The sequence below is a fragment of the Leuresthes tenuis genome, unplaced genomic scaffold, assembly GCF_036924035.1.
Source record: "Leuresthes tenuis unplaced genomic scaffold, fLeuTen1.0.hap1 SCAF_22, whole genome shotgun sequence".
Classification (NCBI taxonomy): domain Eukaryota; kingdom Metazoa; phylum Chordata; class Actinopteri; order Atheriniformes; family Atherinopsidae; genus Leuresthes; species Leuresthes tenuis.
Window position 1 is genome coordinate 23,112,928 of NW_027325376.1, and position 25,825 is coordinate 23,138,752.

Here is a 25,825-nt window from a genome sequence, read left to right on the forward strand (position 1 = left end):
ACAAAGTGGAAACTGCTTTGTCCTTCATATTTATCAATGTCTATATCGATTTCAACAAAGAACAAGGCTGTATTTTGCAGTATAGGAAAGAGCAACACTGGAGGATCAGGAATCCGAGAATAAGCTTACTTTCATGAGTCCTGCTCGATTTCGGATTTTCCTATGAAATTAATTGCTTTGCTCAAACCAAGTTAAAATTGCTTTGTCCTTCATAGTTATCCATGTCTAAAATGTATCAAGCATAAAGTTCCTCATATTACCCTGAATGAGAAAGAAGCATCCCTTTGGTTGAGCAATACGTTCCTTTTGCGGAGTTATGCATGATTTCGGATTTTGCTATAAAATTCATTCCTTCACACCTTTTTTTTTCACCGCATTTTATAGATTATGGTTGGAAATTCTCAACCACTCTAATCCGAAGACCTCTCCTCCCGCTTTTGTTAATATATTTGAACTTTAGTTGGACATTCACACCTTTTTGCAGCTAAACCACCTACGCTCCCTGTTTTGATCATGTATGGTCTGGCAATACTACATTTTCTTATCCGTTTGTGAGTAATTATGGCTGGATATTCACACCTACTTGCAGCTGAACACAATCTCTCTCGCTTTTAATTATGTTTGGATATTCGAACCTTTTCTTTACTGCTTTTTAGGAACTTTGGTGTGACGTTCACACCTTCTTGCAACCGAACACCTCCGCTTCCGCTTTTGATGGTATATATTCGGGCATTCGAACCTTTTCTTACCAGCTTTTTACAAACGATGGTTGGACTTTCACACCTTCTTGTAGCCGAACAACTCCGCTCCCGCTATTGATTGTGTACAGTCGGGTATTTTAACCTTTTCTTACCCACTTTTTACCAACTATGGTCGGACATTCACACCTTCTTACAGCGGAACACCTCCGCTCCCTCTTTTGATGGTGTATGTTTGGGCATTCGAACCTTTTCTTACCCGCTTTTTCCAAACTATGCTCGGACATTCAAACCTTCTTGTAGCCGAACACATCCACTCCTTCTTTTGATGATGTATGCTTGGGCATTCAAACCTACTTTTTACCCGCTTTTCATTAATTTTGGGTGGACATTCACACCTTGTCACAGCCAAACACCTCCGCTCCCTGTTTTGATCATGTATGGTTGGACATTCGCACCTTTTCTCACCCGCTTTTTGCAAACTATGGTCGGCTGTTCACAGCTTCCTCTCCACCATACTTGTATGGTGGGATGTTCACACCCAGTTGCATCCGAAGACCTCCGCCCTAACTTTTGTTGATATTTAGTTGGTCATTCGCAGCTTACCCGCTTTTGGCAAACTATGGCCTTCTTGCAGCCAAACACCTCTGATCTCGCTTTTGATAATGTAAGGTTGGGCATTCAGACCTTGCTTCACCTGCTTTTCACCAAATATAGTCGGACATTCACACCTTCTTGCAGCCGAACACTTCCGCTCCACCTTTTAGTGTTCTATCACACCTTTTTTTCACCGAATTTTATTGATTATGGTTGGAAATTCTCAACCACTCTCATCCGAAGACCTCTCCTCCCGCTTTTGTTAATATATTTGAACTTTAGTCGGACATTCACACCTTCTTGCAGCTGAACCACCTCCGCTCCCTGTTTTGATCATGTATGGTATGGCAATACTACCTTTTCTTACCCGTTTGTTAGTAATTATGGCTGGACATTCACACCTACTTGCAGCCGAACACCACCTCTCTCGCTTTTGATTATGTATGGACCGGCATTCTTACCTTTTCTAACACATTTTTCAGAAATTACGGTCGGAGATTCACACCTACTCACAGCCGAACAACTCCGCTCCCGCATTTGATGGTGTGCAGTCGGACATTCTCACCCTTTCTCATCAGCTTTTTGCAAATTATGATCTGACATTCACACCTACTTGCAGTCGAAAAGCTATGCTCCCGCTTTTGATTATGTTTGGTTGGATATTCAAACCTTTTCTTAACTGCTTTTTACAAACTTTGGTTGGACGTTCACACCTTCTTGTAGCCGAACAGATCCACTCCTGCTTTTGATGATGTATGGTTGGGCATTCGCACCTTTTTTTTACCCATTTGTCAGGAATAATGGGTGGACATTCACACCTTCTTGCAGCTGAACACCTCCTCTCCCACTTATGATCATGTGCGGTTTGATTTTAGAAAATTTTCTTTCATGTTTTCTAGCAATTATTGATGGACATTTAGACCTTCTTGCAGCTGAACACCTCCGCTCCTGCTTTTGATCATACCTTGTCAGGCATTCGCACCATGTCTTACCCACTTTTTACAAACTTTAGTCGAACATTTACACCTTTTTGCAGCCGAACACCACCTCTCTCGCTTTTGATGATGTATGGTCCGGCATTCTTTCCTTTTCTAACACATTTTTCAGCAATTATGGTCGGACATTCACACCTACTCAGAGCCGAACACCTCCGCTCCCGCATTTGATGGTGTATAGTCGGGCATTCTCACCCTTTCGCATCAGCTTTTTGCAAATTGTGATCTGACATTCACACCTGCTTTTGATAATGTATGGTTGGGCATTCGCACCTTTTTTACCCATTTTTCAGGAATTATGCGTGGACATTCACACTTTCTTGCAGCTGAACACCTCCTCTCCTTCTTATGATCATGTGCGGATGATATTCGAAAATTTTCTTTCATGTTTTAAAGCAATTATTGATGGACACTCAGACCTTCTTGCAGCTGAACCACTCTGCTCCCGCTTTTGATGGTGTATAGTCGGGCTTTCGAGCCTTTCCTTCCCGGTTTTTAGAAATTATGGTTGTACATTCAGACCTTGCAGCCGAAGACCTCCACTCCCTCTTTTGATCATACATTGTCGGGCATTCGCACCTTGTCTTACCCGCTTTTTACAAACTATAGTCAGACATTCACACCTTGCAGCTGAACCACCTCAGCTCCCTGTTTTGATCATGTATGGTCTGGCAATACTACCTTTCCTTACCCGTTTGTGAGTAATTATGGCTGGACATTCACACCTACTTGCAGTCGAACAGCTCTGCTCCCGCTTTTGATGGTATATATTCGGGCATTCGAACCTTTTCTTAACTGCTTTTTGCAAACTTTGGTCGGACGTTCACACCTTCTTGCAGCCGAACACCTCCACTCCTTCTTTTGATGATGTATGCTTGGGCATTCAAACCTACTTTTTACCCGCTTTTCATTAATTTTGGGTGGACATTCACACCTTGTCACAGCCAAACACCTCCGCTCCCTGTTTTGATCATGTATGGTTGGACATTCGCACCTTTTCTCACCCGCTTTTTGCAAACTATGGTCGGCTGTTCACAGCTTCCTCTCCACCATACTTGTATGGTGGGATGTTCACACCCAGTTGCATCCGAAGACCTCCGCCCTAACTTTTGTTGATATTTAGTTGGTCATTCGCAGCTTACCCGCTTTTGGCAAACTATGGCCTTCTTGCAGCCAAACACCTCTGATCTCGCTTTTGATAATGTAAGGTTGGGCATTCAGACCTTGCTTCACCTGCTTTTCACCAAATATAGTCGGACATTCACACCTTCTTGCAGCCGAACACTTCCGCTCCACCTTTTAGTGTTCTATCACACCTTTTTTTCACCGAATTTTATTGATTATGGTTGGAAATTCTCAACCACTCTCATCCGAAGACCTCTCCTCCCGCTTTTGTTAATATATTTGAACTTTAGTCGGACATTCACACCTTCTTGCAGCTGAACCACCTCCGCTCCCTGTTTTGATCATGTATGGTATGGCAATACTACCTTTTCTTACCCGTTTGTTAGTAATTATGGCTGGATATTCACACCTACTTGCAGCCGAACACCACCTCTCTCGCTTTTGATTATGTATGGACTGGCATTCTTACCTTTTCTAACACATTTTTCAGAAATTACGGTCGGAGATTCACACCTACTTGCAGTCGAACAGCTCTGCTCCCGCTTTTGATGGTATATATTCGGGCATTCGAACCTTTTCTTAACTGCTTTTTGCAAACTTTGGTCGGACGTTCACACCTTCTTGCAGCCGAACACCTCCGCTTCCGCTTTTGATGGTATATATTTGGGCATTCGAACCTTTTCTTAGCAGCTTTTTACAAACCATGGTTGAACTTTCACACCTTCTTGTAGCCGAACAACTCCGCTCCCGCTATTGATTGTGTACAGTTAGGTATTTTAACCTTTTCTTACCCGCTTTTTACCAACTATGGTCGGACATTCACACCGTCTTAAAGCGGAACACCTCCGCTCCCTCTTTTGATGGTGTATGTTCGGGCAGTCAAACTTTTTCTTACCCGCTTTTTACAAACTATGGTCAGACGTTCAACCCTTCTTGGAGCCGAACACATCCACTCCTGCTTTTGATTATGTATAGTTGGGCATTCGCACCTTTTCTTACCCATTTTTCAGTAATTATGGGTGTACATTCACACCTTCTTGCAGCCGAACACCTCCGCTCCCTCTTTTGATCATACATTTTTGGGCATTCGCACCTTTTCTTACCCGCTTTTTACAAACCATGGTCGGACTTTCACACCTTTTAGTAGCCGAACAACTCCGCACCCGCTACTGATTGTGTACAGTCGGGTATTTTAACCTTTTCTTACCCGTTTTTTACCAACTATGGTCGGACATTCACACCGTCTTACAGCGGAACACCTCCGCTCCCTCCTTTGATGGTGTATGTTCGGGCATTCGAACCTTTTCTTACCCGCTTTTTACAAACTATGGTCAGACGTTCAAACCTTCTTGTAGCCGAACATATCCACTCCTGCTTTTGATGATGTATGGTTGGGCATTCGAACCTACTTGTTGCCCGCTTTTCATTAATTATGGGTGGACATTCACACCTTGTCTCAGCCAAACACCTCCGCTCCCTGTTTTGATCATGTATGGTTTGACATTCGCACCTTTGCTTACCCTCTTTTTATACTGACTGCTCAAGATTAAGTTGTTCTTTCTCAAACTACAAATTTTTTTTAATTGTTGAAACTTGATTTGAAGTGGATAAATAAGGAAGACAAACAGTTTTAAGTCAGGCTGATAGCAATTAATTTTATAGCAAAATCTGTATTTCGTCATTTGTCGAGAGATGCTTATTGCTGAAGAAGTTCTTTCTCATTCTACAAAGTACAACGTTGTTTATCATTGAAACTTGATTAGACATGAATAAATATGAAGGACAAAGCAGTCTTAACTTGGTTTGAGTTAAGGAATTCGTTTTATAGGAGAATCCGAATTCGTGCATAACTCGTAAAATAGAGCTTATTTTCGGATTCCTGAAGAATGAGTCTGGTTCTTTCTCATAATACAAAGTTTGTTGTTTATTGTTGAAACTTCATCAGACCGTTAGATATAGTCGGACTCACCTCGACGCACGGCTTGGGATCTGGAACCAGTACTCTTGAGAGGGGTTGGACTCTCTTCCACTCTGGAGTTGCCCGTGGTGAGAGGCGCAGAGCAGGTGTGGGCATACTTATTGCCCCCCGGCTGTGTGCCAGTACATTGGGGTTTACCCCAGTGAACGAGAGGGTAGCCTCCCTCCGCCTTGGGTGGGGGGACGAGTCCTGACTGTTGTTTGTGCCTATGCGCCAAACAGCAGTTCAGAGTACCTACCCTTTTTGGAGTCTCTGGGGGAGGCACTGGAGAATGCTCCTACCGGAGACTCCCTCATTCTGCTGGGGGACTTCAATGCTCACGTGGGCAATGACAGTGAGACCTGGAGGGGTGTGATTGGGAGGAACGGCCCCCCCGATCTGAATCAGAGTGGTGTTATGTTGTTGGACTTCTGTGCCAGTCATAGACTGTCCATAACGAACACCATGTTCAGGTATAAGGGTGTCCATATGTGCACTTGGCACCAGGACACCCTTGGCCGCAGTTCGATGATTGACTTTGTGGTTGTATCATCGGACTTGCGGCCGTATGTCCTGGACACTCGGGTGAAGAGAGGGGTGGAGCTGTCAACTGATCACCACCTGGTGGTGAGTTGGCTCCGCTGGTGGGGGAGGATGCCGATCAGATCTGGCAGGCCCAAACGTATTGTGAGGGTCTGCTGGGAGCGTTTGTCAGAATCCCCCGTCAGAAGGAGCTTTAACTCCCACCTCCGGCAGAGCTTCAACCATATTTGAGGTGGGGGACATTGAATGGGCCATGTTCCGTGACTCCATTGCCGAGGCAGCTGGTCGGAGTTGTGGCCGTAAGGTGGTCGGTGCCTGTCGTGGCGGCAACCCTCGAACCTGCTGGTGGACACCAGTGGTGAGGGAAGCCGTCAAGCTGAAGAAGGAGTCCTATCGGGCCTTTTTGGCCAGTGGGACCCTGGAAGAAGCTGATAGGTACCGACGGGCCAGACGGGCCACGGCTTCGGCGGTTGCTGAGGCAAAAACTCGGGCCTGGGAGGAGTTCGGTGAGACCATGGAGAACGATTTCCGGACGGCCTCGAAAAGATTCTGGTCCACCATCCGGCGTCTCAGGGGGGGGAAGCGGCTCACAGTCAACACTGTTTACAGTGGGGACGGGGCTTTGCTGACCTCAACTAGGGATGTTGTGAGTCGGTGGGGGGAGTACTTCGAGGAACTCCTCAATCCTACCAACACGTGCTCGGAAGAGGCAGAGTTGGAGAGCTCGGAGACGGGGCCTCCCATTTCTGGGGCTGAGGTTGCCGAGGTGGTTAAAAAGCTCCTCGGTGGCAAGGCCCCGGGGGTGGATGAGGTCCGTCCTGAGTTTCTCAAGGCTCTGGATGTTGTAGGGCTGTCTTGGCTGACACGCCTCTGCAGTATCGCGTGGACATCGGGGACAGTGCCTCTGGACTGGCAGATTGGGGTGGTGGTCCCCCTCTTTAAAAAGGGGGACCGGAGGGTGTGTTCCAACTATAGGGGTATCACACTCCTCAGCCTCCCTGGTAAGGTCTATTCGGGGGTATTGGAGAGGAGGATCCATCGGATAATCGAGCCTCGGATTCAGGAGATGCAGTGTGGCTTTCGTCCTGGCCGTGGAACAGTGGACCAGCTCTATACCTTCGGCAGGATCCTGGAGGGTGCATGGGACTTCGCCCAACCAGTCTACATGTGTTTTGTGGACTTGGAGAAAGCGTTCGACCGTGTCCCTCGTGGAGTCCTGTGGGGGGTGCTCCGGGAATATGGAGTGCCGGACCCCTTGATAGGGGCCGTTCGGTCTCTGTATGACCGGTGCCAGAGTTTGGTCTGCATTGCCGGCAGTAAGTCGGATACGTTTCCGGTGAGAGTTGGACTCCGTCAGGGCTGCCCTTTGTCACCGATTCTGTTCCTAACTTTTATGGACAGAATTTCTAGGCGGAGCCAGGGCGTTGAGGGTGTCCCATTTGGCGACCTCAGAATCGGGTCTCTGCTTTTTGCAGATGATGTGGTTCTGTTAGCGTCGTCAGGCCGTGACCTTCAGCTCTCACTGGAGTGATTCGCAGCCGAGTGTGAAGCGGCTGGGATGAGAATCAGCACCTCCAAATCCGAGACTATGGTTCTCAGCCGGAAAAGGGTGGAATGCTCTCTTCGGGTCGGGAATGAGATCCTTCCCCAAGAGGAGGAGTTCAAGTATCTCGGGGTCTTGAAACCCCCATGGGTTTCCTCCGCAGGGTGTCTGGGCTCTCCCTTAGAGATAGGGTGAGAAGCTCAGTCATCCGGGAGGGGCTCGGAGTAGAACCGCTGCTCCTCCGCATTGAGAGGAGTCAGATGAGGTGGCTCGGGCATCTGGTTAGGATGCCCCCTGGGCGCCTCCCTGGGGAGGTGTTCCGGGCACGTCCCACTGGGAGGAGACCCCAGGGGAGACCCAGGACACGTTGGAGAGACTATGTCTCTCGGCTGGCCTGGGAACGCCTCGGGGTCCCCCCGGAAGAGCTGGACTCGACCCCCGGATAAGCGGCAGATGATGGATGGATGGATGGATATATCCTCCACCAACCAGACTTACAACCCCCGACTAGGGTAGCAGAATTTCTAAGCATCTGTACCCCAAAACTACTATCAAAAATATATAAATTATTGTCTAAGATAGATGACACAATGTCTCTTCCATCCTCAAAATGGGAGGCAGATTTATCCATCAGTTCTGGTCATAGCTTCTAACCACAAATATGTTTGAACACCTTCATAAAGACTCGAAATCCTAATTTACAGCTCATACAATACAAAATCCTTCATAGAACACACTATACAGGACAAAGGATGTTCAGGATGGGTCTAACACACTCAAACATCTGCTCACATTGCACAGATAACACACCTGATGATTATGCACACGCTTTGTGGTTTTCTGCGCCTGTCCAGAAGTTCTGGCTTGAAGTCTGTGAGGACCTATCAACATGGCTAAAGTGTAGCATCCCTGCATGCCCCACACTGTGCATACTGGGTGACTTAGACAACATCAACATGGAAATTAACTCAGCACACATGGTTGTCACAGTGTTATGTATCGCAAAGAAAACTATTCTCATGAACTGGAAAGCGAAGAACAATCTGTGTATTAACCAGTTTAGAAATTTTCTTTTAGATTATATTAGCATGGAAACAATGTCTGCCTCCTCAAAACATCAATTGGCTGAATTTCATTCTCTCTGGTCCCCTCTGATTAGTTTTATCACATAGTGGTGGTGGTGGGTTGCTGGGTGATGGTGGGTCTCAGGCCCGGGCTGCTGCGACTGGTGTGACCGGGTGGTTTGTTTGTTTGTTTTTTGATGTTGTTTGTTTGTTTTTTGCAGAGGTCCTCCTGGGTGGGGTTGGGTTGAGTGGGGTGGGGCGGGATGGGTACCTTCTGGGGGTACAGTAGCTCCCGGAATATGGTCGCTGCAGGCCCCGAGCCTGGTGGACATCAGGCCCTCCTGCCCATTGTTGGCTCCCAGGTAGTGGGGATGCCTATTGCAGCCAGTTCCTGGCTGCCCTCTCTGGGGGAGAGTAGCTCCCCCGGTATATATCCCCATACCCCTCTCCCTTCTGGCTCCTGTACACAGCACACACTCACACATGAAGGGTTTTGGGGGCGTGTGTGTTCGGTGGGGTGTAGTGGATGGGGCCACGTAGGTGGTCCCCTTTGGTTGCACTCTGCAGTTCCCTGCCCCTGTTTTAATTACACCTTAGACATTAGTACTTATCAAACACACTCACACACACACATTAGGTCTTGGGGGGTGGTTACACTGAGTGGCATCTGGTGGGCGGGGCTCTTTGGGTATGTAGGCTGCCCAGAGTGCCGCGCTCCCAGTTCTACAAGTTTGGCTGCCCCTCAATTTTAATTGCTCACTATTAGAAAATATTGAAGAGCCAGAAGGGTGAGGGGAGGGGTCTTCTTCGCACACCCCTGCTTCCTGGTGTCTGCCCGGGGCAGGAGGGGCCAGGAGGATTAATTAATTGTTCTGCTGGTTCGGGGTCTGTGGTGGCTGGGGGGTTGCTGGCCTCCTGGTGTGCCCGCTGCACTATACCCCAGCAGAGTCGAGGGAGGTAGGACGTGTGGATGTGTGGATGTATGGGACGTGAAAGTGTGTGTGGTAATGATTGGGCCTGGATCTGGGACTTGCTGTCGCCTGGCCTGCCTGTGCTTCTCCCGATGGGGCGTCAGCGTTGCCTCTCCCCACTGCTCGCGACTTCACCCACCTGTGGGCACGTCTTGACTCCCAGGGCACTTGGCAAGGGGCGCTGGGGCAGGCGCTGACCCACTTTGTGGCTGTCTGGGGCGCTTTGCCCTCCTGGGTATTGGGTGGGGCCTCTGCCGGGGGGTTTGGGGGCGTTCGGGCCCCTGGGGCCCGGGTCCAGTGCACGGCCCATGTCTGGGCGGCTGGGGCCTGGCGGGGTCGGTGGGCTGTTGCCCCTGGCTCCCGGAGGGCCTCTGCCCTATGCTTATGGGGGCTCTTTCCGGGGGCTTCCTCTGCAGTCTTCTGGGTGGATGCGTGGTTGCCCCTGCGGTGGGCTGCCTGGGTTCTGTGCTCTGTGGGGGCTGCTGGTGGCCTGGGTCTTGTGGCCCTCTCTGCCTGCTTCTGATTGCTTGGGGGGGGCTGTGGATTGTGGCCCTGTACGCGTATACACTCATAACTAAGCACGGTTATCATGTAGGTCCTGTGCCATGGGTGTTGAAATTCTCACACACACACACACACACACACATTCATTAGTCCAGTAGCATGGTCGCTAAGCAGTTGATGTATTATCATGTCGTCTCAGGTCATCTATATCCACAGCTGTGTTGTATGCGATTGCCGCTTCTTGTGCTTGTTTTTGTTTGTTTGTGTGTTTGTTTTTTCTCTGCTTGTCTGCTTTCAGGTGCTCCTGGTGGCGCTAAGGCTGGATTCCCCTGGATTCTATTTTTGTTCTGTTTCCTCTTCTTTCCTCTTCTTCTTTCCTTGTCCCCCGGTCCGGTTCAGTTCAGTTCATGTCATATATTGTAAACAGAAATAAATAAATGGGCATCAAGGGGAGCTTTACATTTATAAAACTTCCCTTGGCAAAGCAAATCTGTTTGGCATCAAAGGTATTCAGACTACAATTCTTCTGACATAATGCTGAACAGGACAAGGGGAAAAAAAAGTAAAGAAGACAGTTCTGCCGAAAGCCAGGGATAGACCTGTTCTAAGTTCTATACTTTTTAAAAGGGGCATGTTTATCAACTATGGAATTAGAAGATTTACAAAAATGGTCAAGTGCTAGATCTTCATCTGGGATTTTAACAGTGTCATATAACTATTCAACAGATCAGTTAAAAAAAAGCCTGCTCATGGAGATGTTTCAGGATCTGGATACCAAGCGTGGACCTAATGTTTTCATTTTTGCAATTCTGATACAGGCTATTGAGCAGTGATAACTAACACCAAGTTCAGATACTGCGGATTTTCTACCTTTGATTTGTTAAGATTGAGCCAATCAGGGACAACCTTGAAGGATCTCTTTGGTTTTGTAGGATCAGTAATTACCTGAGAAAGGTTGATATTGGTACACACCTTTTTTAAATGATCAGAGGCAGAGTTCAACTTGTTTAAATTAAAATTGCCACACAGAGATTGGGTTTAGGCCACATGCACACAGAATGACATCAACAAATATAAGAAATATTAAACATTTACACATAGATTTTTGAATACATGTAGAGGAATGATACTTTGAAATGTGCTCATTGCGGAGTTATGATCAGTTGAGTAATGAAGGTTGAACTATATGGGAAAGAGGTTCTATTCCCAGCATCATGATGGACACTCCTGATATAGAAGGTTTCGCTAACGCATTGGAATTGTTTTACTATTTTCATATGCATGTGCAATGAAGAATTGCTTGCTGCTGATAAATGCAAAGAAGATGTGTAATAGATGCTCACATATAGGTTGCTGAATGCAATGAAGACCTGCTTATCCAGTAAAGTTCAATGTCAATGTGTAATATTCAATTAGGATTTGCAAAACAGTGAAGTTAAACAATGAATGGGTCCATAGTCGGTATGAGAAGACTACAGGAATATTTACCTGGGTGTACGTTCAAACAGAGATGAGAAAATCGCGATAAATAATTGTTTGTTTGTTTGTTAGTATGTATATGAATGTTATGTGTATAAACTGTGTTGAGTTATAGTTACTCAGTAGTGTCTCAGTGAAACAACCGACGGGGGATGCCTTGCGGTGACAACAAAAGCAGTGTTTTACTGATCAGTCAAGTTGCTCCAGTGTACTCCATACAAACTGGTTGGCTACTCTACTGAAGGGATAGAAAATGGGGAATTCTTGTTTTAAAGCAAACAAGGAATTAGATGGGAAAAATACATGTTTTAACGGGATCCAGACAATATTAAATAGTCAGACAGATGGGATAAGAAGTGTAGTTTTGTAGGAAATCACAAAATTATTACATGAAATTAGTGAAATCGATTGAAGAATGCCTTTCTGAAGAGCTGTTTACCACAGATGAGCAGCTTTGCGACCAAGCACAATGTAGATCGCTTTACTGACAAAATGATCTAATTTAATGGATTGGTTTAGACATGCATAACAGCATTTTAAGAACAAAGAGAGAAACAAAAAGGGACAACGCTTCATGGTGGAAGGTGATGTATAAATAAAAGTGTATATGATGAAGGGGGTGGCAACACCCATTCCGAAATCCCGCCATTCCGACATCCCGCTATTCCGACATCCCACCATTCCGACATACCACCATTCCGACATACCACCATTCCGACATGCAAACGTCCCACAATTCCGACATTCAAATGTCCCACCATTCCGACAAGGCTTTCTGTATAAGGAAATGTGTGTTACTCAACAGGTGAGTCCCTTCTTTCTGTTCATGCAATTTATATGTTTAACACATGTTTATAGACAAGCGTTATTAAAAACACAAAGTCTCGGCAACTGGAGGAGGAGAAGCAGTCCGCGGTGGTTTTCAATCACACACTCCAATGCCACTTGTTTCAACTTCCGAAAATTTAATCCAGGAAAAAAAGGCTTACAAACATGGACCAAAACGGCTCCATAACACGCACAAGAATCCAAAAGAAACGAAAATTAACTAAAAGAAAGCAAATAAACAGTATGAAGTGGTCAAAATTGGTTTTACGCATGCCTATGTGCGTCTGGCACATGCGTCTTCGGGCTCTCCCACATTGGTTTGTGGATGAAAGCTATATGTTCAGCTGTAATGTCATGTAAAAACAATCTCTACATGACATTTACTCCCAGGTGTGACCAGTTACGTCCTTAAGATATCAACAGGCTGTATAAAGCCTTGCGCAACGTCTGTGTGTTTGTGCCAAATGCGCAAAGCCCATCCGCGCTTCCCAAAATTGGAGCGAGTACTCATAAATCACGTGAATAACATGAATAAACGGTTTTACTGCATTTTGTTGTGTTTTATACGTTCTATGCTGTCATTTCTCTCTTCTCCTATTGGCAAGGCAAGGCAGAGTGCTCGCAACTGTGTCCTGTGCCGTAGCCGTGATATCTGTTATTGCAATTATTACTTTTGCATATGATGACAGCGTGCAAAAGACGCATGGGCTCTGTGGAGAGCTCCGCTCCAGCTGGCTGCTGTGACAGCTCACTGACAATGTATTTCTGCTTAATCAGTTTCAGTCTCGCCAGAGTTAAATTAATATCAGTATTTTTATATTTGAAATTCAGGGGATTTTGATAATAGATTATTAAAGTTTGTTTGCGAGGCTGTGGCCTCTGCATGTGCAGAGCTTTTGCGCCAAACTTTAGGGCGTATTTGCGCCGGCATATCATTAGTGCAAAATGTTTTGGGTAAAAAATAGGCTATTAAAAGGAACTGTCGGAATGGCGGTATGTTAAAAAAAAAAAAACATACCGCCATTCCGACCATAGGAGGAAAAAAGTGTCGGAATGGTGGGACGTTTGATAAAAAATTAAGTGTCGCCATTCCGACAATTGGAGACCCATGTCGGAATGGCGAGATGTCGGAATGGCAGCATGTAACCATGATGAAGGAGAGACCATTTGAGCAGCACAGCCATTTCGCAGCACAGGGACAGCAGTCCAAGTTACAGGATCTCCCACGTGGTATCACCTGTCACATTGTGTCAAGGCATCAAAAGAAGAAAAAATCACCAAACTCAAGGACAAAAAGACGAAGACGCCGGTGAACGAAGAGAGAGTACTGACAAACCAGAAATACAAAAGGATTCTCGATATCAAAATCCAGAAGAAGAGGCTAACAATGCCACGAACACTTACGATGCTGGGAATGATGCCAGCAATGAACAGAGAAGAAGATTCAGTGTCATCAATCTGCAACACGTGCCTCTAATGAGGGGGTGAATATAGAATCCTCAACGATTACAACGTCTCTGGGAACTGTGACAAAAACAAGGTTTAAACCATTTTGATATATATTGTAACCTATTGGCTAAGGAATAGTGCTGAAAATGAGGTAAATCTAATCCACCACTGTCCTTGGTCTTCTGTAGGGTTTTTAAACTAATACGTTGTGGTTTGTTTTTCCACAGAAATTTGGAGATGCATGAATCTAGTTACTTAAACCAAGTAGCAGATGGTTTTATGGGGATCATTGAGAACAAATAGTTAACTTTTGGTAGTATCATCATTTTAATGGATGTAATTCTCCCCATAAGTGATATAGGTAAGGACTTCCAACGAGAGAGATCGTCCTCTACTGTCTTTAATAATTGCACATAATTTAGCTTTGTTAGCTCTGAGAGCCTGGAGGAAATGTTTATGCCTAAATATCTAATATTTCCTGACTGTAAAGTGATCGCAGGTATATTATGGACCCTACAGTTAATGGGCAGAACTGTGGTCTTAGACCAGTTGATAGAGTAGTCAGAAAGTGTTGAGAATTTATTTATGAGTGTGATCGTGTGAGTGAGAGACGTCTGTGAGTTCTGAAGGAAAAGTAATACATCATCAGCATAAAGACTTATTTTATGCTCAATATTTTCGGATTAATTACTCACAAACGGGTAAGAAAAGGTAGTATTGCCAGACCATACATGATCAAAACAGGGAGCGGAGGTCGTTCAGCTGCAAGAAGGTGTGAATGTCCAACTAAAGTTTATAAAAAGCGGGTAAGACAAGGTGCGAATGCCCGACAATGCATGATCAAAAGAGGGAGCGGAGGTTTTCGGCTGCAAGAAGGTCTGAATGTCCACCCATAATTCCTGAAAAATGGGTAAAAAAAGGGTGCGAATGCCAAACCATACATCATCAAAAGCAGGAGTGGATGTGTTCGGCTCCAAGAAGGTTTGAATGTCCGACCATAGTTTGTAAAAAGCGGGTAAGAAAAGGTTCGAATGCCCAAACATAGACCATCAAAAGAGGGAGCGGAGGTGTTCCGCTGTAAGAAGGTGTAAATGTCCGACCATAGTTGGTAAAAAGCGGGTAAGAAAAGGTTAAAATACCCGACTGTACACAATCAATAGCGGGAGCGGAGTTGTTCGGCTACAAGAAGGTGTGAAAGTCCGACTATGGTTTGTAAAAAGCGGGTAAGAAAAGGTGCTAATGCCCGACAATGTATGATCAAAAGAGGGAGCGGAGGTGTTCGGCTGCAAGAAGGTCTGAATGTCCAACCATAATTTGTAAAAACCGGGAAGGAAAGGCTCGAAAGCCCGACTATACACCATCAAAAGCGGGAGCAGAGTGGTTCAGCTGCAAGAAGGTCTGAATGTCCATCAATAATTGCTTTAAAACATGAAAGAAAATTTTCGAATATCATCCGCACATGATCATAAGAAGGAGAGGAGGTGTTCAGCTGCAAGAAGGTGTGAATGTCCACCCATAATTCCTGAAAAATGGGTAAAAAAAGGTGCGAATGCCCAACCATACATTATCAAAAGCAGGTGTGAATGTCAGATCATAATTTGCAAAAAGCTGATGAGAAAGGGTGAGAATGCCCGACTATACACCATCAAATGCGGGAGCGGAGGTGTTCGGCTCTGAGTAGGTGTGAATGTCCGACCATAATTGCTGAAAAATGTGTTAGAAAAGGAAAGAATGCCGGACCATACATCATCAAAAGCGGGAGAGGTGGTGTTCGGCTGCAAAAAGGTGTAAATGTTCGACTAAAGTTTGTAAAAAGCGGGTAAGACATGGTGCGAATGCCTGACAAGGTATGATCAAAAGCAGGAGCGGAGGTGTTCAGCTGCAAGAAGGTCTAAATGTCCATCAATAATTGCTAGAAAACATGAAAGAAAATTTTCTAAAATCAAACCACACATGATCATAAGTGGGAGAGGAGGTGTTCAGCTGCAAGAAGGTGTGAATGTCCACCCATTATTCCTGACAAATGGGTAAAAAAAAGGTGCGAATGCCCAACCATACATCATCAAAAGCAGGAGTGGATGTGTTCGGCTACAAGAAGGTGTGAACGTCCAACCAAAGTTTGTAAAAAGCAGTTAAGAAAAGGTTTGAATATCCAACCAAACATAATCAAAAGCGGGAGCATAGCTTTTCGACTGCAAGTAGGTGTGAATGTCAGATCATAATTTGCAAAAAGCTGATGAGAAAGGGTGAGAATGCCCGACTATACACCATCAAATGCGGGAGCGGAGGTGTTCGGCTCTGAGTAGGTGTGAATGTCCGACCATAATTGCTGAAAAATGTGTTAGAAAAGGAAAGAATGCCGGACCATACATCATCAAAAGCGGGAGAGGTGGTGTTCGGCTGCAAAAAGGTGTAAATGTTCGACTAAAGTTTGTAAAAAGCGGGTAAGACATGGTGCGAATGCCTGACAAGGTATGATCAAAAGCAGGAGCGGAGGTGTTCAGCTGCAAGAAGGTCTAAATGTCCATCAATAATTGCTAGAAAACATGAAAGAAAATTTTCTAAAATCAAACCACACATGATCATAAGTGGGAGAGGAGGTGTTCAGCTGCAAGAAGGTGTGAATGTCCACCCATTATTCCTGACAAATGGGTAAAAAAAAGGTGCGAATGCCCAACCATACATCATCAAAAGCAGGAGTGGATGTGTTCGGCTACAAGAAGGTGTGAACGTCCAACCAAAGTTTGTAAAAAGCAGTTAAGAAAAGGTTTGAATATCCAACCAAACATAATCAAAAGCGGGAGCATAGCTTTTCGACTGCAAGTAGGTGTGAATGTCAGATCATAATTTGCAAAAAGCTGATGAGAAAGGGTGAGAATGTCCGACTGCACACCATCAAATGCGGGAGCGGAGTTGTTCGGCTGTGAGTAGGTGTGAATCTCCGACCGTAATTTCTGAAAAATGTGTTAGAAAAGTTAAGAATGCCGGTCCATACATCATCAAAAGCGAGGGAGGTGGTGTTCGGCTGCAAGTAGGTGTGAATGTCCAGCCATAATTACTCACAAACGGGTAAGAAAAGGTAGTATTGCCAGACCATACATGATCAAAACAGGGAGCGGAGGTGGTTCAGCTGCAAGAAGGTGTGAATGTCTCACTAAAGTTCAAATATATTAACAAAAGCGGGAGGAGAGGTCTTCGGATGAGAGTGGTTGAGAATTTCCAACCAAAATCTATAAAATTCGGTGAAAAAAAGGTGTGATAGAACACTAAAAGGTGGAGCGGAAGTGTTCGGCTGCAAGAAGGTGTGAATGTCCGACTATATTTGGTGAAAAGCAGGTGAAGCAAGGTCTGAATGCCCAACCTTACATTATCAAAAGCGAGATCAGAGATGTTTGGCTGCATGAAGGCCATAGTTTGCCAAAAGCGGGTAAGCTGCGAATGACCGACTAAATATCAACAAAAGGTCTTCGGATGCAAGTGGATGTAAATATCCCACCATACAAGTATGGTGGAGAGGAAGCTGTGAACAGCCGACCATAGTTGGCAAAAAGCGGGTGAGAAAAGGGGCGAATGTCCAACCATACAGGATCAAAACAGGGAGCGGAGGTGTTTGGCTGTGACAAGGTGTGAATGTCCCCCCAAAATTAATGAAAAGCGGGCAACAAGTAGGTTTGAATGCCCAACCATACATCATCAAAAGCAGGAGTGGATGTGTTCGGCTACAAGAAGGTTTGAATGTCCGAGCATAGTTTGTAAAAAGCGGGTAAGAAAAGGTTCGAATGCCCAAACATACACCATCAAAAGAGGGAGCGGAGGTATTCCGCTGTAAGAAGGTGTGAATGTCCGACCATAGTTGGTAAAAAGTGGGTAAGAAAAGGTTAAAATACCCGACTGTACACAATCAATAGCGGGAGCGGATGTGTTTGGCTACAAGAATGTGTGACAGTCCGACCATGGTTTGTAAAAAACGGGTAAGAAAAGGTTAAAATGCCCGACAATGTATGATCAAAAGAGGGAGCGGAGGTTTTCGGCTACAAGAAGGTTTGAATGTCCGACCATAGTTTGTAAAAAGCTGCTAAGAAAAGGTTCGAATGCCTGAATATATACCATCAAAAGCGAAAGCGGAGGTGTTCGGCTATAAGAAGGTGTGAAAGTTCAACCATGGTTTGTAAAAAGCTGCTAAGAAAAGGTTCGAATGCCCGAATATATACCATCAAAAGCGGAAGCGGAAGTGTTCGGCTGCAAGAAGGTGTGAACGTCCGACCAAAGTTTGCAAAAAGCAGTTAAGAAATGGTTGGAATGCCCGAATATATACCATCAAAAGCGGGAGCAGAGCTGTTCGACTGCAAGTAGGTGTGAATGTCCAGCCATAATTACTCACAAACGGGTAAGAAAAGGTAGTATTGCCAGACCATACATGATCAAAACAGGGAGCTGAGGTGGTTCAGCTGCAAGGTGTGAATGTCTGACTATAGTTTGTAAAAAGCGGGTAAGACAAGGTGCGAATGCCCGACAATGTATGATCAAAAGAGGGAGTGGAGGTCTTCGGCTGCAAGGTCTGAATGTCCAACCATAATTTCTAAAAACCGGGTAAGAAAAGGCTCGAAAGCCCGACTATACACAATCAAAAGCGGGAGCGGGAGGTTTTCAGCTGCAAATCCTTCACTCAAACCAAGTGAAAACTGCTTTGTCCTTCATATTTATCAATGTCTAGATTTACTTCAACAAAGAACAACATTGTATTTTGCAGTAGTAGAAAGAGCAACACTTGAAGGAACAGGAATCCGAGAATAAGCTTATTTTCATACGTTCTGCATGATTTGGGATTTTATGTATAAAATTAATTCCTTTACTCAAACTATGTTAAAACTGCTTTGTCCTTCATATTTATCAATGTCTAGATTGACTTCAACAAAGAACAACATTGTATTTTGCAGTAGAAGAAATAGCAACACTGAAGGATCAGGAATCCGAAAACAAGCTTATTTTCATACGTTCTGCTTGATTTTGGATTTTGCTATAAAATTAATTCCTTCACTCAAACAAAGTGGAAACTGCTTTGTCCTTCATATTTATCAATGTCTAGATTTACTTCAACAAAGAACAACATTGTATTTTGCAGTAGTAGAACGAGCAACACTTGAAGGAACAGGAATCCGAGAATAAGCTTATTTTCATACGTTCTGCATGATTTGGGATTTTATGTATAAAATGAATTCCTTTACTCAAACTATGTTAAAACTGCTTTGTTCTTCATATTTATCAATGTCTAGATTGACTTCAACAAAGAACAACATTGTATTTTGCAGTAGAAGAAATAGCAACACTGAAGGATCAGGAATCCGAAAACAAGCTTATTTTCATACGTTCTGCTTGATTTGGGATTTTGCTATAAAATTAATTCCTTCACTCAAACAAAGTGGAAACTGCTTTGTCCTTCATATTTATCAATGTCTATATCGATTTCAACAAAGAACAAGGCTGTATTTTGCAGTATAGGAAATAGCAACACTGGAGGATCAAGAATCCGAGAATAAGCTTACTTTCATGAGTCCTGCACGATTTCGGATTTTCCTATAAAATGAATTGCTTTGCTCAAACCAAGTTAAAATTGCTTTGTCCTTCATAGTTATCCATGTCTAAAATGTATCAAGCATAAAGTTCCTCATATTACCCTGAATGAGAAAGAAGCATCCCTTTGGTTGAGCAATACGTTCCTTTTTGCGGAGTTATGCATGATTTCGGATTTTGCTATAAAATTCATTCCTTCACACCTTTTTTTTTCACCGCATTTTGTAGATTATGGTTGGAAATTTCAACCACTCTAATCCGAAGACCTCTCCTCCCGCTTTTGTTAATATATTTGAACTTTAGTTGGACATTCACCCCTTTTTGCAGCTAAACCACCTCCGCTCCCTGTTTTGATCATGTATGGTCTGGCAATACTACATTTTCTTACCCGTTTGTGAGTAATTATGGCTGGATATTCACACCTACTTGCAGCTGAACACAATCTCTCTCGCTTTTAATTATGTTTGGATATTCGAACCTTTTCTTTACTGCTTTTTGCCAACTTTGGTCGGACGTTCACACCTTCTTGCAGCCGAACACCTCCGCATCCGCTTTTGATGGTATATATTCGGGCATTCGAACCTTTTCTTAATAGCTTTTTACAAACGATGGTTGGACTTTCACACCTTCTTGTAGCCGAACAACTCCGCTCCCGCTATTGATTGTGTACAGTCGGGTATTTAAACCTTTTCTTACCCGCTTTTTACCAACTATGGTCGTACATTCACACCGTCTTACAGCGGAACATCTCCGCTCCCGCTTTTGATGGTGTATAGTCAGGCATTTGAACCTTTTCTTACCCGCTTTTTACATACTATGGTTGGACATTCAAACCTTCTTGTAGCCGAAAACCTCTGCTCCCTCTTTTGATTATACATTGTCGAGCTTTCGCACCTTATCTTACCCGCTTTTTACAAACTATAGTCAGACATTCACACCTTGGTGCTGAACCACCTCAGCTCCCTGTTTTGATCATGTATGGTCTGGCAATACTACCTTTTCTTACCCGTTTGTGAGTAATCATGGCTGGACATTCACAAATACTTGCAGTCGAACAGCTCTGCTCCCGCTTTTGATTATGTTTGGTTGGATATTCGAACCTTTTCTTAACTGCTTTTTACAAACTTTGGTCGGACGTTCACACCTTCTTGCAGCCGAACACCTCCGCTTCCGCTTTTGATGGTATATATTCGGGCATTCGAACCTTTTCTTACCAGCTTTTTACAAACCATGGTTGGACTTTCACACCTTCTTGTAGCCGAACAACTCCGCTCCCGCTATTGATTGTGTACAGTCGGGTATTTTAACCTTTTCTTACCCACTTTTTACCAACTATGGTCGGACATTCACACCTTCTTACAGCGGAACCACTCTGCTCCCGCTTTTGATGGTGTATAGTCGGGCTTTCGAGCCTTTCCTTCCCGGTTTTTACAAATTATGGTTGGACATTCAGACCTTCTTGCAGCCGAACACCTCCGCTCCCTCTTTTGATCATACATTGTCGGGCATTAGCACCTTTTCTTACCCGCTTTTTACAAACCATAGTCGGACTTTCACATCTTTTAGTAGCCGAACAACTCCGCTCCCGCTATTGATTGTGTACAGTCGGGTATTTTAACCTTTTCTTACCCGCTTTTTACCAACTATGGTCGGACATTCACACCTTCTTACAGCGGAACACCTCCGCTCCCTCTTTTGATGGTGTATGTTCGGGCAGTCAAACCTTTTCTTACCTGCTTTTTACAAACTATGGTCAGACATTCAACCCTTCTTGGAGCCGAACACATCCACTCCTGCTTTTGATTATGTATAGTTGGGCATTCGCACCTTTTCTTACCCATTTTTCAGTAATTATGGGTGTACATTCACACCTTCTTGCAGCCGAACACCTCCGCTCCCTCTTTTGATCATACATTTTCGGGCATTCGCACCTTTTCTTACCCGCTTTTTACAAACCATGGTCGGACTTTCACACCTTTTAGTAGCCGAACAACTCCGCACCCGCTACTGATTGTGTACAGTCGGGTATTTTAACCTTTTCTTACCCGTTTTTTACCAACTATGGTCGGACATTCACACCTTCTTACAGCGGAACACCTCCGCTCCCTCCTTTGATGGTGTATGTTCGGGCATTCGAACCTTTTCTTACCCGCTTTTTACAAACTATGGTCAGACGTTCAAACCTTCTTGTAGCCGAACATATCCACTCCTGCTTTTGATGATGTATGGTTGGGCATTCAAACCTACTTGTTGCCCGCTTTTCATTAATTTTGGGTGGACATTCACACCTTGTCTCAGCCAAACACCTCCGCTCCCTGTTTTGATCATGTATGGTTTGACATTCGCACCTTTTCTTACCCTCTTTTTATACTGATTGCTCAAGATTAAGTTGTTCTTTCTCAAACTACAAAATTTTTTTAATTGTTGAAACTTGATTTGAAGTGGATAAATAAGGAAGACAAACAGTTTTAAGTCAGGCTGATAGCAATTAATTTTATAGCAAAATCTGTATTTCGTCATTTGTCGAGAGATGCTTATTGCTGAAGAAGTTCTTTCTCATTCTACAAAGTACAACGTTGTTTATCATTGAAACTTGATTCGACATGAATAAATATGAAGGACAAAGCAGTCTTAACTTGGTTTGAGTTAAAGAATTCGTTTTATAGGAGAATCCGAATTCGTGCATAACTCGTAAAATAGAGCTTATTTTCGGATTCCTGATGAATGAGTGTGGTTCTTTCTCATAATACAAAGTTTTTTGTTTATTGTTGAAACTTCATCAGACCGTTAGATATAGTCGGACTCACTTCGACGCACGGCTTGGGATCTGGAACCAGTACTCTTGAGAGGGGTTGGACTCTCTTCCACTCTGGAGTTGCCCGTGGTGAGAGGCGCAGAGCAGGTGTGGGCATACTTATTGCCCCCCGGCTGTGTGCCAGTACATTGGGGTTTACCCCAGTGAACGAGAGGGTAGCGTCCCTCCGCCTTGGGTGGGGGGACGAGTCCTGACGCATGTCAGACCAAAGACGCGCCTATGCGCCAAACAGCAGTTCAGAGTACCTACCCTTTTTGGAGTCTCTGGGGGAGGCACTGGAGAATGCTCCTACCGGAGACTCCCTCATTCTGCTGGGGGACTTCAATGCTCACGTGGGCAATGAGAGTGAGACCTGGAGGGGTGTGATTGGGAGGAACGGCCCCCCCGATCTGAATCAGAGTGGTGTTATGTTGTTGGACTTCTGTGCCAGTCATAGACTGTCCATAACGAACACCATGTTCAGGCATAAGGGTGTCCATATGTGCACTTGGCACCAGGACACCCTTGGCCGCAGTTCGATGATCGACTTTGTGGTTGTATCATCGGACTTGCGGCCGTATGTCCTGGACACTCGGGTGAAGAGGGGGCGGAGCTGTCAACTGATCACCACCTGGTGGTGAGTTGGCTCCGCTGGTGGGGGAGGATGCCGATCAGACCTGGCAGGCCCAAACGTATTGTGAGGGTCTGCTGGGAGCGTTTTTCAGAATTCCCCGTCAGAAGGAGCTTTAACTCCCACCTCCGGCAGAGCTTCAACCATATTTGAGGTGGGGGACATTGAGTCCGAATGGGCCATGTTCCGTGACTCCATTGCCGAGGCAGCTGGTCGGAGTTGTGGCCGTAAGGTGGTCGGTGCCTGTCATGGCGGCAATCCTCGAACCTGCTGGTGGACACCAGTGGTGAGGGAAGCCGTCAAGCTGAAGAAGGAGTCCTATCGGGCCTTTTTGGCCAGTGGGACCCTGGTAGAAGCTGATAGGTACCGACGGGCCAGACGGGCCTCGGCTTCGGCGGTTGCTGAGGCAAAAACTCGGGCCTGGGAGGAGTTCGGTGAGACCATGGAGAACGATTTCCGGACGGCCTCGAAAAGATTCTGGTCCACCATCCGGCGTCTCAGGGGGGGGGGAGCGGCTCACAGTCAACACTGTTTACAGTGGGGACGGGGCTTTGCTGACCTCAACTAGGGATGTTGTGAGTCGGTGGGGGGAGTACTTCGAGGAACTCCTCAATCCTACCAACACGTGCTCGGAAGAGGCAGAGTCGGAGAGCTCGGAGACGGGGCCTCCCATTTCTGGGGCTGAGGTTGCCGAGGTGGTTAAAAAGCTCCTCGGTGGCAAGGCCCCGGGGGTGGATGAGGTCCGTCCTGAGTTTCTCAAGGCTCTGGATGTTGTAGGGCTGTCTTGGCTGACACGCCTCTGCAGTATCGCGTGGACATCGGGGACAGTGCCTCTGGACTGGCAGATTGGGGTGGTGGTCCCCCTCTTTAAAAAGGGGGACCGGAGGGTGTGTTCCAACTATAGGGGTATCACACTCCTCAGCCTCCCTGGTAAGGTCTATTCGGGGGTATTGGAGAGGAGTATCCGTCGGTTAATCGAGCCTCGGATTCAGGAGATGCAGTGTGGCTTTCGTCCTGGCCGTGGAACAGTGGACCAGCTCTATACCCTCGGCAGGATCCTGGAGGGTGCATGGGAGTGCGACCCGACCCGACCCCCGGATAAGCGGCAGATGATGGATGGATGGATGGATATATCCTCCACCAACCAGACTTACAACCCCCGACTAGGGTAGCAGAATTTCTAAGCATCTGTACCCCAAAACTACTATCAAAAATATATAAATTATTGTCTAAGATAGATGACACAATGTCTCTTCCATCCTCAAAATGGGAGGCAGATTTATCCATCAGTTCTGGTCATAGCTTCTAACCACAAATATGTTTGAACACCTTCATAAAGACTCGAAATCCTAATTTACAGCTCATACAATACAAAATCCTTCATAGAACACACTATACAGGACAAAGGATGTTCAGGATGGGTCTAACACACTCAAACATCTGCTCACATTGCACAGATAACACACCTGATGATTATGCACACGCTTTGTGGTTTTCTGCGCCTGTCCAGAAGTTCTGGCTTGAAGTCTGTGAGGACCTATCAACATGGCTAAAGTGTAGCATCCCTGCATGCCCCACACTGTGCATACTGGGTGACTTAGACAACATCAACATGGAAATTAACTCAGCACACATGGTTGTCACAGTGTTATGTATCGCAAAGAAAACTATTCTCATGAACTGGAAAGCGAAGAACAATCTGTGTATTAACCAGTTTAGAAATTTTCTTTTAGATTATATTAGCATGGAAACAATGTCTGCCTCCTCAAAACATCAATTGGCTGGATTTCATTCTCTCTGGTCCCCTCTGATTAGTTTTATCACATAGTGGTGGTGGTGGGTTGCTGGGTGATGGTGGGTCTCAGGCTGGGTCAGGCTGCTGCGACTGGTGTGACCGGGTGGTTTATTTGTTTGTTTTTTTATGTTGTTTGTTTGTTTTTTGTAGAGGTCCTCCTGGGTGGGGTTGGGTTGAGTGGGGTGGGGCGGGATGGGTACCTTCTGGGGGTACAGTAGCTCCCGGAATATGGTCGCTGCAGGCCCCGAGCCTGGTGGACATCAGGCCCTCCTGCCCATTGTTGGCTCCCAGGTAGCGGGGATGCCTATTGCAGCCAGTCCCTGGCTGCCCTCTCTGGGGGAGAGTAGCTCCCCCGGTATATATCCCCATACCCCTCTCCCTTCTGGCTCCTGTACACAGCACACGCTCACACATGAAGGGTTTTGGGGGCGTGTGTGTTCGGTGGGGTGTAGTGGATGGGGCCACGTAGGTGGTCCCCTTTGGTTGCACTCTGCAGTTCCCTGCCCCTGTTTTAATTACACCTTAGAAATTACTACTTATCAAACACACTCACACACACACATTAGGTCTTGGGGGGTGGTTACACTGAGTGGCATCTGGTGGGCGGGGCTCTTTGGGTATGTAGGCTGCCCAGAGTGCCGCGCTCCCAGTTCTACAAGTTTGGCTGCCCCTCAATTTTAATTGCTCACTATTAGAAAATATTGAAGAGCCAGAAGGGTGAGGGGAGGGGTCTTCTTCGCACACCCCTGCTTCCTGGTGTCTGCTCGGGGCAGGAGGGGCCAGGAGGATTAATTAATTGTTCTGCTGGTTCGGGGTCTGTGGTGGCTGGGGGGTTGCTGGCCTCCTGGTGTGCCCGCTGCACTACACCCCAGCAGAGTCGAGGGAGGTAGGATGTGTGGATGTGTGGATGTATGGGACGTGAAAGTGTGTGTGGTAATGATTGGGCCTGGATCTGGGACTTGCTGTCGCCTGGCCTGCCTGTGTTTCTCCCGATGGGGCATCAGCGTTGCCTCTCCCCACTGCTCGCGACTTCACCCACCTGTGGGCACGTCTTGACTCCCAGGGCACTTGGCCAGGGGCGCTGGGGCAGGCGCTGACCCACTTTGTGGCTGTCTGGGGCGCTTGGCCCTCCTGGGTATTGGGTGGGGCCTCTGCCGGGGGGTTTGGGGGCGCTCGGGCTCCTGGGGCCCAGGTCCAGTGCACGGCCCATGTCTGGGCGGCTGGGGCCTGGCAGGGTCGGTGGGCTGTTACCCCTGGTTCCCGGAGTGCCTCTGCCCTATG